We start from the raw sequence: 12,066 nt of genomic DNA on the forward strand, positions 1-12,066 counted from the left end.
CCACTGTTGGTGGGAATGCAAGTTGGTGCAGCCACTTTGGAGAACAGTGTGCAGATTCCTCAAGAAATTAAAAATAGAGCTTCCCTATGACCCTCATTTCCTTTTATCCTTCCTGCAAGCCTGGATCTCTGAGATGAGAGACAGAGTAGCCACCACAGGGGTTTATCCTAGCACCTTGGGACATGCATTAGGTAGGAGCGAACCTTCGGATACATCACTGTGTCAGTGACAGGATGTGATACGTAACTCAGAGGACCCTATGCAAAATAAAAATACAGGGCTCTCATTCAAATCATGAGAGACTATGGACTCCGAAAAACAATCTGAGGGGTTTGAAGTGGCGGGGGTGGGTGGGAGGTTGGGGTGCCATAGAGGGCACGGATTGCATGGAGCACAGGGTGTGGTGAAAAAATAATGAATACTGTTTTTCTGAAAATAAATAAATTAATTAAAAAATTGAGAATTTGAAAACAGTTGACAGCAGATAATGAAACCAAGTCCAGACTCTGTATGACTGTGCAGACCACACACCTATGCGACCAGCCCTGGCTGTGGGCTTTGAGCTTGTTTCTTGTACATTAAAAAAATGGGCTAATAAGTTCTACCTCACAGACTTATTTTAAGGATTAAGTGGAGTCATAATTGCTAACTTTTTTAGCATGTTTCCTGATACATAGTAGGTGAGCAAGAAAAGTTTCACGACACACTCTGGCATTCTGCTTCAACTTCCGTCTGTTGCTGATGGTTTTAATGCCGGCAGGAGGTTTGGGCAAAGCAACAGCTCAGTGAGGATTTGTACTTCCATTTTTAGTAATTTTTTCTGAAGGCTAAGACATCTGTTTGGATAGCCGGTACAAAACGAGACGTTAGGGATTTGGGCTCAGTTCAGCATAATTTGGAAATAGCGCACCTGGTCTTCCATTTATAATATTTCTGTCTTTTTTGTTGGCTTTATGATTTAGATCTTAAATATTTCTCTGTGTGTTTTTTTTCTTCCCATCCGTCTGTTGCAATTTGACCAAATTACAGAGGATGGTGTAGACACTTGTCTCTTTAATTAAAGCCATCCTCCTCCCCCAGGCCAGAACAGGTGTTATAGAAATTCCTGGGTGACTTCTTTTTAAACAAAACTGAACACTGCACAGAGACAGCATGCAAGAAATTCCTTCTGCTGGGACAATCTCCATCAAAGGTGTTGTCAGAGCTGTGACTTCACACGTTGGTGTAGGAGCTGTTTCCTTGTATCCGAGTAGAGCAGGACAGAAATTTCTCTGTTTAGTAATGTGTTTGATTGTAATCAACAAGTTTATTTCAAATATTTGCTAAATCACTAACAGTATTCTAAAGCAGGGAAGGGTGAACATTTTTGACTTTCAGAGCATGGATTTCCCAGATGAATCTCAGAAGGTTGATCTTGGAGAATGCCCCCATAATTTTTACAGGACTGACATGTGCTTTGACAGTCCTCCAGTGAAGGGGGCATACATCATCCTCTCCATGAAAAGGCAGAGATGGTCATTTCGAAGGTGCTTACTGCTTTAGCCCTTAAACTCAAAGACTAATTGGCGTCATTTCTTTACCATTCACTATGTGACAAGTGCACAGTCTACTTTACATAATTACCTATTTTACCTCTCTCGTGTGACATGTGGTCAAGGTCTTATCATCATTCCTTTTGACAGACGAGTAAATAGAGGTTTGGTTTAGATGGAGGTTTAGATTGGGTTGGAGAACACAGGTTGGCTTGTTTTCTTTTCTCAAAACTTTTGTTGTTGTTGTGGAGGTAAAATTCACATAACATAAGATTAGCCATTTTATGGTGAACATTTCAGTGGCATTTAATGCATTCATAATGTTGTGCAACCACCATCTCTGTCTGGTTCAAAAACATTTTATCACCTCGAAAGGAAACATTACACCCATTAGGCCGTCACTCCTCATTCTCCCCCGCCCCCCACCAGCACCTGGCAACCAGGGATCTGTGTTCCATCTCTGTGTGTTTAAGCTGGTCAGGTTTTTTGTTTGCTTTTTAAATTTTTTTAATTTATTTTATTTTAATTTTTTTATTTTTATTTTCAGCATAACAGTATTCATTATTTTTTCACCGTACCCAGTGCTCCATGAACGTAGCACGACACTAATAGCTAACATTTATTTAGTGCTTAGGTATGGGGAGGCGTCATTCTAGAAACTTTGTATACATTAATCCTCTGCACCCTGTGCAGAAGATACTGCTACTGCCTTTGATTTACAGGTAAGAGGATGGAGGCACAGAGAGGTCCAGAAAATCCTCCAGGGTCACACAGCAACCAACGACCTCAACCCTGGATTCAAACCTGGGGACTCTGTCTCCAGACCCCTTCTTAACCACTGGGACGCACTGGCTTTCTGCCCCCTACTCCCTTGTCCCTCTCACAAGGGTGGGTAACATTCCCAGCAAATCCACAGCCCATACGTTGTAGTCCCTACACACAGCAGGATTTAGTGCCTTGGTCCTCAGATGTATACACAGGAGGCTGCCTCAGTCCCTGACTGTCAGCTGAATCCTAACCCAGCTGTCAAGTGGCATGGGAAGAGCTGCTGTGGAGGGGTGTACAAAGGCTGTGGAAGCCCAGAGAAGGGGAAAGATTAGTTCTTCCAGAGGAACCCAGAGAAGCATCTGGTTCTCTTATTTCTGTGTTTCTTGACACAAGCCTAAAATTCAAAATGACCTTTACATATCAGGGAAGAACAAAAAGATATTATAAAGTCAGAGGTAGGTGACAGCCACACACATAGCCTGGGTTCTGCCACTAATGAGCTGTGTGACCTTGGGCTGGTTGCTTCACCGTTCTGAGCCTGTGTTCCCTCATCTTCAAACCAAGGTCTTTGGCCTGAAAACCCATAAAGTTCCTGGCATATTCCAGGACTCTACTGATATTCTTAATAAATGTTTTAATGCCCTAATGACAATCTATTTTCAGGAATGGAGCAGATAACTTCTGCTAACGTATGAACAACCACAACAGCAGCAGCAGTAACAACATAATAGTAATATGTATTCACTGAGGCCTTACAATATGCCAGGCACTGTTTTAAGTGCTTCACCTGGATTTTGTTTAATGGCCAGAAATATGCTGCTTTTTAAAAACCAGTTTTCCCTCCAGTCCTGTCCATTTTTTAAAAGATAGATTTATTTATTTATTTGACAGAGTCAGAGATCACAAGCAGGCAGAGAGGCAGGCAGAGAGATGGGGAAAAGGCTCCCTGCTGAGCAGAAAGCCGGATGCGGGGCTCAATCCCAGCACCCTGAGACCATGACCTGAGCCGAAAGCAGAGGCTTTAACCCACTGAGGCACCCAGAAACCCCTCTATTTTTAATTTCTTGAGGAATCTGCACACTGTTTTCCAAAGTGGCTGCACCAACTTGCATTCCCACCAACAGTGTAAGAGGGTCCCCTTTCTCCACATCCTCTCCAACACTTGTTTCCTGTCTCGTGGAGATGATGCTGAGTGAAATAAGTCAATCAGAAAAAGCCAATTATCATATGGTTTCACTTACTTGTGGAGCCTAAGAAATAACATGGAAGACATTAGGAGAAGGAAAGGAAAAGTGAGTTGGGGGAAATCAGAGAGGGAGACAAGCCATGAGAGACTGTGGACTCTGAGAAACAAACTGAGGGTTTTGGAGGGGGTGTGGGGGATGGGTGAGCGTGGTGGTCGGTATTAAGGAGGGCATGTATTGCATGGAGCACTGGGTGTGATGCATAAACAATGAATCGTGGAACACTGAAAAAATAAAATAAAAAAATAAATACAAAAAATTAAAAACCTTTCTTTCTTTCTTTTTTTTTTTTTTAAACAAAAAACAGTGGAGTCACATTTCATGAACCTATATTGTGCTAGGAAACCTAATCCTGTGATTGGAAAAGTCTGTGAAAAATAAAATGAAAATGAGAAGGTCTCCCTAGTCAGCGAGGCTAGAGATACCTGGCATATTCTTTTCCCTTGGTTCCTCAACTTCATTGCATGGTGGGATCCCCCAAAAGGTCTTTAGCGTCTATCTTTGCTTGACTCCAACTCCAGAGGGTCTGATTTAAGCTCTTGGGGTGCATCCTGGACATCCAGAAGTTTTCAAGCTTCCCGGGTGACTCCAGCATGTGGCTCTATCCCCTTCTTGAAATGTCACTGTGCTTAGCAGAGAATTCAAAGTTTTGGGGACTTCATCGAATTTTTTAATGCATATTGTCTAATTGTAGTTTTGTTTGCACTCAACCAGACACAATTTGGAAAGCCCTCTCTCTTTCTATCCCTTTCTTCCTTTCCCTGTCAAAAAGTATGAACTATTTAAACAATTTGTGATGGCCCCATCTTGCCCTGTTGCCTTTTGGATGGGTCTTTTGCTTCTCCCTCTGCTCCAGCCCGCCTTTGAGGCACTGTACCAGCCTTGAACTCTTCTCTCCGGGGTTTCTCCCCTGGCCATCTTGAGGTTCACTTTCTCCTCCTCACATCTCCACTGTTCCTCCATATTTTTTGTGGTTTTCCACTTTCAGCCTTCTTCTGCCTTTTCTTGATGCCTTTATTCCGTATCGACCTTCCTTGCTTTATTTTTCTTATCACCCCCTGACAATTTAATAAGTCGGACTCACTCATTTAATGTCATCCCATCCTCACTAATGTCAGCTCCAGAAGTCAGTCCTCATGCCTTGATCACAGTCGTGTCCTAGTGCCTAGGGCAGTGCCTAACACCCAGCAGGTGCTCAATAAATACTTGTGGGATGAATGAACAAGTGCATGAATGAGTGAGAAGTATTGAGAATAAAATTACAAACAGCTGTGCATCCATCATCTGGTTTAACGAGGGTTGGTGTTTTGCCTTTTCTTCTGATTCTTTTCTAAAGAAAGAAAATGCTTTTGATACTGCTGGAAGACCCCTTCCTTCCTCCCCAGAGGTGACTCTCTTTGGATGTTGGTAGATAGTCCATGATTTTATTCTTTTATAATATATCTTGGATTGTTCTGGGGTTTTAACATTTTACATAAACTAAATAACCTTCTACAATCTGCTTTTTATATCAACATTATACTTTATTCATGATGATACATGCAAATTTAATCCATTCATTTTAAGACTGGTATAGAATTCCATTGTATGAATATACCATGATTTATTTATTATTTCCTCTCTAAATGGATATTTAGGTGGTTTCCAATTTTTTGCTACTATAAGCAGTACCACTGTGGACCCCCTTGGGCATGTTGTCTGTGCACATGTGTGAGAGGCTTTTTTTTTTTTTTAGATCTGGCATGTGGAATGGCTGGGTCTTAGGGTATGTGCTTCTTCAAATTCACTAAGTGTTCCTGAATTTTTCACCAAAGTGGTTGTGCCAATTTGTGCTCCTCTCTGTAATGATTTTTGCCTGTCTGGTAGGGAGTGAGTTGATATCTTATAATTGCTTGCTGTTTACCATTCCTGGCTCCTGACGAGGCTGAGCTTGTTGTCATGTGTTTATTGGCCATTCAAGTGAACACGTCCATGATTTGTTGTTTATGGCCTTTATCCATCATTGTTCTGAATTGTTTGTCCTTTTGTTAGTGACTTGTAGAAACTTTCTATATATTCTAGACCTCAATCTTTTGTAGGTCATATACTTTTCAAACATGTACCAGTCTGTTACCTTTCAACTTTCTTTATAGTGGTTTTGTTGTACAGACTGTATACTTTTTTTTTTTGAGATTTTATTTATTTATTTGATGAAGAGATAGAGATCACAAGTAGGCAGAGAGGCATGCAGAGAGAGAGAGAGAGAGAGAGAGAGAGAAGTAGGCTCCCTGCTGAGCAGAGAGCCTGATTTGGGGCTTTATCCCAGGACCCTGAGATGATGACCTGAGCTAAAGGCAGAGGCTTAACCACTGAGCCACCCAGGCACCCCAGACTGTATAGTTTTTTAAAAAAATTTTTTGTTTCTTTTCAGTATAACAGTATTCATTGTTTTTGCACCACACCCAGTGCTCCATGCAATCCATGCCCTCTATAATACCCACCACCTCATTCCTCCAACCTCCCACCCCCCACCGCTTCAAACCCCTCAGAATGTTTTTCAGAGTCCATAGTCTCTCATGGTTCACCCCTCCTTCCAATTTTTCTCAACTCCCTTCTCCTCTCTAACTCCCCTTGTCCTCCATGTTATTTCTTATACTCCACAAATAAGTGAAACCATATGATAATTGACTCTCTCTGCTTGACTTATTTCACTCAGCATAATCTCTTCCAGTCCAGTCCATGTTGCTGCAAAAGTTGGGTATTCATCCTTTCTGATGGAGGCATAGTGTATATGGACCACATCTTCCTTATCCATTCGTCCATTGAAGGGCATCTTGGTTCTCTTACACCGTACACAAAGATAAACTCGAAATGGATAAGAAAAACCTCAACATGAGACAGGAATCCATCAGAACCCTAGAGGAGAACATAGGCAGTAACCTCTTCGATGTCAGCCACAGCAACTTCTTTCAAGATATGTCTCCAAAGGCAAAGGAAACAAAAGCGAAAATGAACTTTTGGGACTTCATCAAGATCAAAAGCTTCTGCACAGCAAAGGAAACAGTCAACAAAACAAAGAGGCAACCCATGGAATGGGAGAAGATATTTGCAAATGACAGTACAGACAAAAGGTTGATATCCAGGATCTATAAAGAACTCCTCAAACTCAACACACACAAAGCAGACAATCATATAAAAAAAAAAATGGGCAGAAGATATGAACAGCCACTTCTCCAATGAAGGCATACAAATGGCTATCAGACACATGAAAAAATGTTCATCATCACTAGCCATCAGGGAGATTCAAATCAAAACCAAATTGAGTTACCACCTTACACCAGTTAGAATGGCCAATGTCAACAAGACAGGAAACAACATGTGTTGGAGAGGATGTGGAGAAAGGGGAACTCTCTTACACTGGGAATGCAAGTTGGTACAGCCACTTTGGAGAACAATGTGGAGATTCCTCAAGAAATTAAAAATAGAGCTTCCCAATGACCCTGCAATTGCACTCCTGGGTATTTACCCCAAAGATACAGATGTAGTGAAAAGAAGGGCCATCTGTACCCAATGTTTATAGCAGCAATGGCCATGGTCGCCAATCTGTGGAAAGAACCAAGACTGTATACTTTTTAATGTCAGAGCATTTTTCATTACACAAAATGAGACTGGATGGTAGAATTTCAGGTATCAGTTTGTGGAGGGAGGAAGAGGCAGTCCCTGAAGCTAGGACGTTCATTACAGCTCTCATCACATAATGCCATAAAACCTCCTTGACTCTCAAGGCCTAATAATTGTCGGTGAGGATGGGGCTGCATGCTGCCAGGGGTCCTAGGCTGCTTCTTTTATCAGAAAGGCATCTCGAAGCACCACAGTTTATGGAACCCAGCACTCTCAGCAGCTGTCTTTGCTGTAAGATGAACTGACCAACGGCCAACTCTAGCGCTTTGCTGACTTGCAGAAATGAACCATTTTTCCTTTTTGTTATGTTTGTGTGATAATGGGAAATGGCAAGAGGGAGGAATGGAAACAAAACTGACCCAGGGTTGTACTGGCTTGTACAGGGTGGTAGAAGCAGCAAATAAAACATTCCTGCCACTTCCAGAGGCTCATACAGGCAGGCGCAAGGATGGGTCCCCTGGGAGACCTGTGCGTATCCCACACCCACGGCCTTTTTCATGTCAGGCAGGCCCTGGTTCAGATGCCTCCTGTAGATCCTCGAACCCTGATGTTTTGAGGTACCATATATTGTCATTCAGTTTTTGCTATGTAACAGGTTACCCCAAAACTTCGTGACTTGAAACAGCAGTCATATATTGGTTTGTGGTTCTGTGGACTGGCATGTGAGGCCACGCTCCAGTGAATATTTAATTTCTTCTGGTCATGACTGATCTCACATGCTGTGGGTAGCTATTGGGCAGCTGGGTGGCTCTGTTCCTAGGGGTTGGGCAGCCGTCGGCTGGGCAGTGGGGGTGATGGGACCACTGTCTTCTCTCCCCCAGCAGGTTCTCTTGGACTTGCTCATACACATCTCAAGGTTGCCAAAGCCACAAAAGCAAAGGCTGCATCTCCGACCGAGACTTGGGTTCAGGACTCACACAACACCACACCCGCCATATTCTGTTGGACAAACTCAGACACGGGGGCCATTCCAGAGCAAGAGGTGGGAAACAGACGCCTCTTCTTTGTGGGAGAGGCTGGAAAGCATTGTGGCCATTTTCTCGATCTACCATAGAGGATTCTGACATGCAAACCCCAACTTGAGGTGGTTGCCAGACCCTTGTCATTGACAAACTTCACTTTCAGGTTTACCCAGTATCATGAAAATGTATATAACGGAGACAAAACTGTTAATGGATGCACAGACATGTCCTCTTTCCCTCTGTGCTAAGGAAACATCTAGCATTGTCTGGTGGGTTATTTTGCAACTCTGCCCCAGACACACACACACACACACACACACACACACACACACACACAGTGCAGACTGATCTAGTTGCTCACCTGGAGAAAACAGGGGAGCTGGGCTGAGAGATCTGGTTTGGAAAGCTTTGAGAGAGACTTGGGAGAGGAACAGGGAATAGTGAGGGAAGGAGAACCCTGCCGGTGATTTGGGGAGTCCTGATGGCAGAGCACAGGATGGAAGAAGAGGCTTTGAGGCCACTGCTGAGCATGGAGGTTTGGAGACCATGGGGCCTGGGGAGGAACTTAAAGAGGGTGGTTGTGTTTTAGGATTTGATACTCCTATAATGCTCTTTGAGAGATGCAGAAGCAGATTGGAAATACCTTTGACTCTAGGACTCCATATGAGGCACCCCAAGACTAGACTTGGGACTGTGTGAGGTCTGGCACTTAATTAAGGTTATGACAGTAATTAGTCCTTTTGCTGAGGCTTAATCTAGCATTTTCTCTACTTCTGGGTGGTGTAGGGTGTGTGTCAGCTGACGGAAGTACCTCCCACCTGCTCAGCCTCACCTGAACAGGACTATCTCGTCCATCCCCCAAGGTGGCTTCTCTTCCAGGGCTGCCATGTCTGCTGTGTTTCACCTGGAAGCCTGAAGGTGGCCACAGGATTGCCACTGTCTTTGTGAGGAGGATATCTGGAATGTTCATGAGGGGCAATCGCCCATGTCAGGGATCTCTGGTATTTTGGCCATTTGGGGTAATACATTGTCAAAAACCTTTCTTGTCTAGTTGTTTTACTGGATTTGCTGGGTTTATGAAGGAAGGACCAGATTGTGTTATTTTCAATATTAAAAAAAAATACCGTGAGGGCATCCGGGTGGCTCAGTCTGTTAAGCGTCTGACTCCTGATTTCAGCTCAGGGTCGTGAGATCGAGCCCCACATCGTGCTCTGTGCTGGCGTGGAGCCTGCATGGGATTCTCTCTCTCTCTCCCTCTGCTCCTCCCCTGCTCTCTTTATTTCTCTCTCTTAAACAAATAAATAAGTCTTAAAAAACAAACTCTGAAAGGAGATAATAATACTCTTTAATAACAGATGAGAAAACAGAATCAGAGAGGTTATTTACCATGGTTAACATGGCTTGCCGTGCCACAACTGATATTGAAACCCGAGTCTGTTTGGCTTTTAGAACCTTGAAATGGACTTGAAGGGAATTTTTGGTGGCATGGTCTCTTTACACCCTTCCCCTAAACTTGGAGAACTTCCATCATGGACACCCATGCCTTCCTAAGTTTGGACCGGGAAGTACCTGCTATCCCAGCCAGCGATCCCAAGGGTCCTAGTATAGGACCTTGATGTGGATAGTCAGGAGGGTCTGTGCAAAGCCTGGATTTTCAAGGCAGTGGAATGGAGAAACAGAGGCCCATGTAGAATGCATTCAGGTGCACATGGTGCGTCCAGCCTGGTGGGGTTCTAGCAACGCTGACCTCTGGGGCTCCCACCTGTATGACATTGTGGAGTCTTTGCCAGTGCTGATCTGTACCATGATGTGGGCTTGCTCTTGGCTATGCAGCCTCTGAGAGTGACCTTCTGGCCATCCCTGGAAATGGGCGTCCTGACATTCTTTAGTAAATTCCTCTTCTGCTCAACTCGCAGGGCTCTGTCGTTTATAACCAGGAATCCCAACTGGTATGGATGTATTGGTTGCTGTTGATTAATTTTTAATCTTTTTATTGTGGCAAAGTAGAAACAACATAAAATTTACTATTTTAACCATTTTCAAGTGTATAATTAGGTGGCATTAAGTTCATTCACAACGTTGTGCAACCACCCACTCTCTGGTATCTGTGGCTTTCAACATATGAATTTCATTTAGATTCCTCCAAACTTCTCTTTAAAATTAAGAATTATTATCCCTGTTTTATAGATGAGAAAGCAGCGCTCAAGGAGATTAAGTGACTTACTCGAGATTCCATCACTAGTAATAAGAGTAGTCATAACAGCTGCCATTTATGGAGTACTTAGATATGCATGTTACACATAATCCTTCAGAAGCCCTACAAAGTAGGCATTATGATGGCCCTCATTTTACAATGGAAAAACAGGCTCATGGAGGTCAAGGGACTTACAGAAACAATATGGCCAGTAAGCAGATTTGTATTGTAACCCATATCTGTCTGTCCCTAAAGTCAGCGTCCTGTGATCTTATTCTTTCTCCTGGGGATTTGAGTCCACATCTTCTGGTTCCTGGACCAGAGCTTGTGCCTCTGACCCTAAAGTGAGCTGTTCCCAGGGAGAGTGTGCTGTGGCTGGTGTTTTCAGGATTGGGTTTCCCCCTCCTCCTCTGCTGACCCGAGTTGGAAAAGAGAAGCTGGGCAGATCGGATGGGGGTTGAAGCTCTGTGTACTGGGTCCTGGTTGCCATGGTTCCAGAGGAGTGGTTGGTGCTCAGAGGGAGTTTGTTGAGTGGAACGGAACTCTGTGGAACCCAGCATTGGGAGCCAACTTAGGCACCTGAGAAATGACCTGCTCAGTTCTATGGCTGGAAAGTAGGGTGCTATAAAGGGCAGATCATTGCAGAGCTGATGAAGGAGGTAAGAAACCATTGGATTTTGGTGTTAGAGGAAGGGTTGCAACAAAACCAACCAAACTTCTACTCATTAAGCATCAATTATATGCTAGAGACCACTCTCAGTGCTGGACATGTTTGGTTTCCAGTCCCCCACTCCCTTCCACCTAACTAAAGAAACACCTTTGGGGGCATCCTTGGAAGAACAAAGCATGATGCTCAAGGGTGGGTACTTTGGCCAAACAACAAGCAAAATCCCAGCCCACCATGGGACTGCTGGGCAAGTTACGTCGTTTTCTGTTTCACCTGCTATAAAATGGGCATAATAACCATTCCTTCAGCATAGGGTTTAATGAGTTAGTTTAAATGAGTTAGTGTCTTTAAAGTGGTGAGAACAACACCTGGCATATTGAAGAGCTCATCAGATACTGGTTATTCTTGGCCCCACTGGACAGATGAAGAAACTGAGCACGGAGGAAGTTTCACACACGAGTGAGGTCACCAAATTGACGAAGGCAGAGCTGAATTGTGAATGCGGGTCTTATCTCAAAGCTGTGCTCTTTCCAAACCATTGGCAGATACTTACTGAAGATTGATGATGTGCTCCCAGCGGAGGAGACAGCAATGGATGGGGCTGATGGCATTCCACCTCTTCAAGAAGGAAGCTTTCCTTTGGGGAGAGGGACACTGGTCATGTGAACAAGCAATAAGCAAGGTCATTCCAGGTGCTGACAGGTATGGCATAATAAGTAAGGTCATTCTGGGTGCTGACAGGTGTGATATAAAAGTAAGGTCATTCCAGGTGCCTACAGGTATGATGCAGAAGGAGGAAGATCGAATGCACGGAGTGGGATTCAGGCTGTGTGGTGCCTGGGAGGTCTACCTGGAGCATGTGGATGGAGACCTGAGGGAGGAAAGAGGCAGGAGTTTGAAGTTCTGGGAGCAGTGTTCCCAGAAAGCAGAACAAGTACCAAGGCTTGGGTGTGTTTAAGGAAAGTGGCCCAGGGTGCCTGGAGAGCATGGTGGGGAGAAATGAGGGAGGAGAGTTGGCTATAGCTTCACCATTCATACC

The sequence above is a fragment of the Mustela nivalis genome, assembly GCF_964662115.1.
Source record: "Mustela nivalis genome assembly, chromosome: 7".
Taxonomy (NCBI): domain Eukaryota; kingdom Metazoa; phylum Chordata; class Mammalia; order Carnivora; family Mustelidae; genus Mustela; species Mustela nivalis.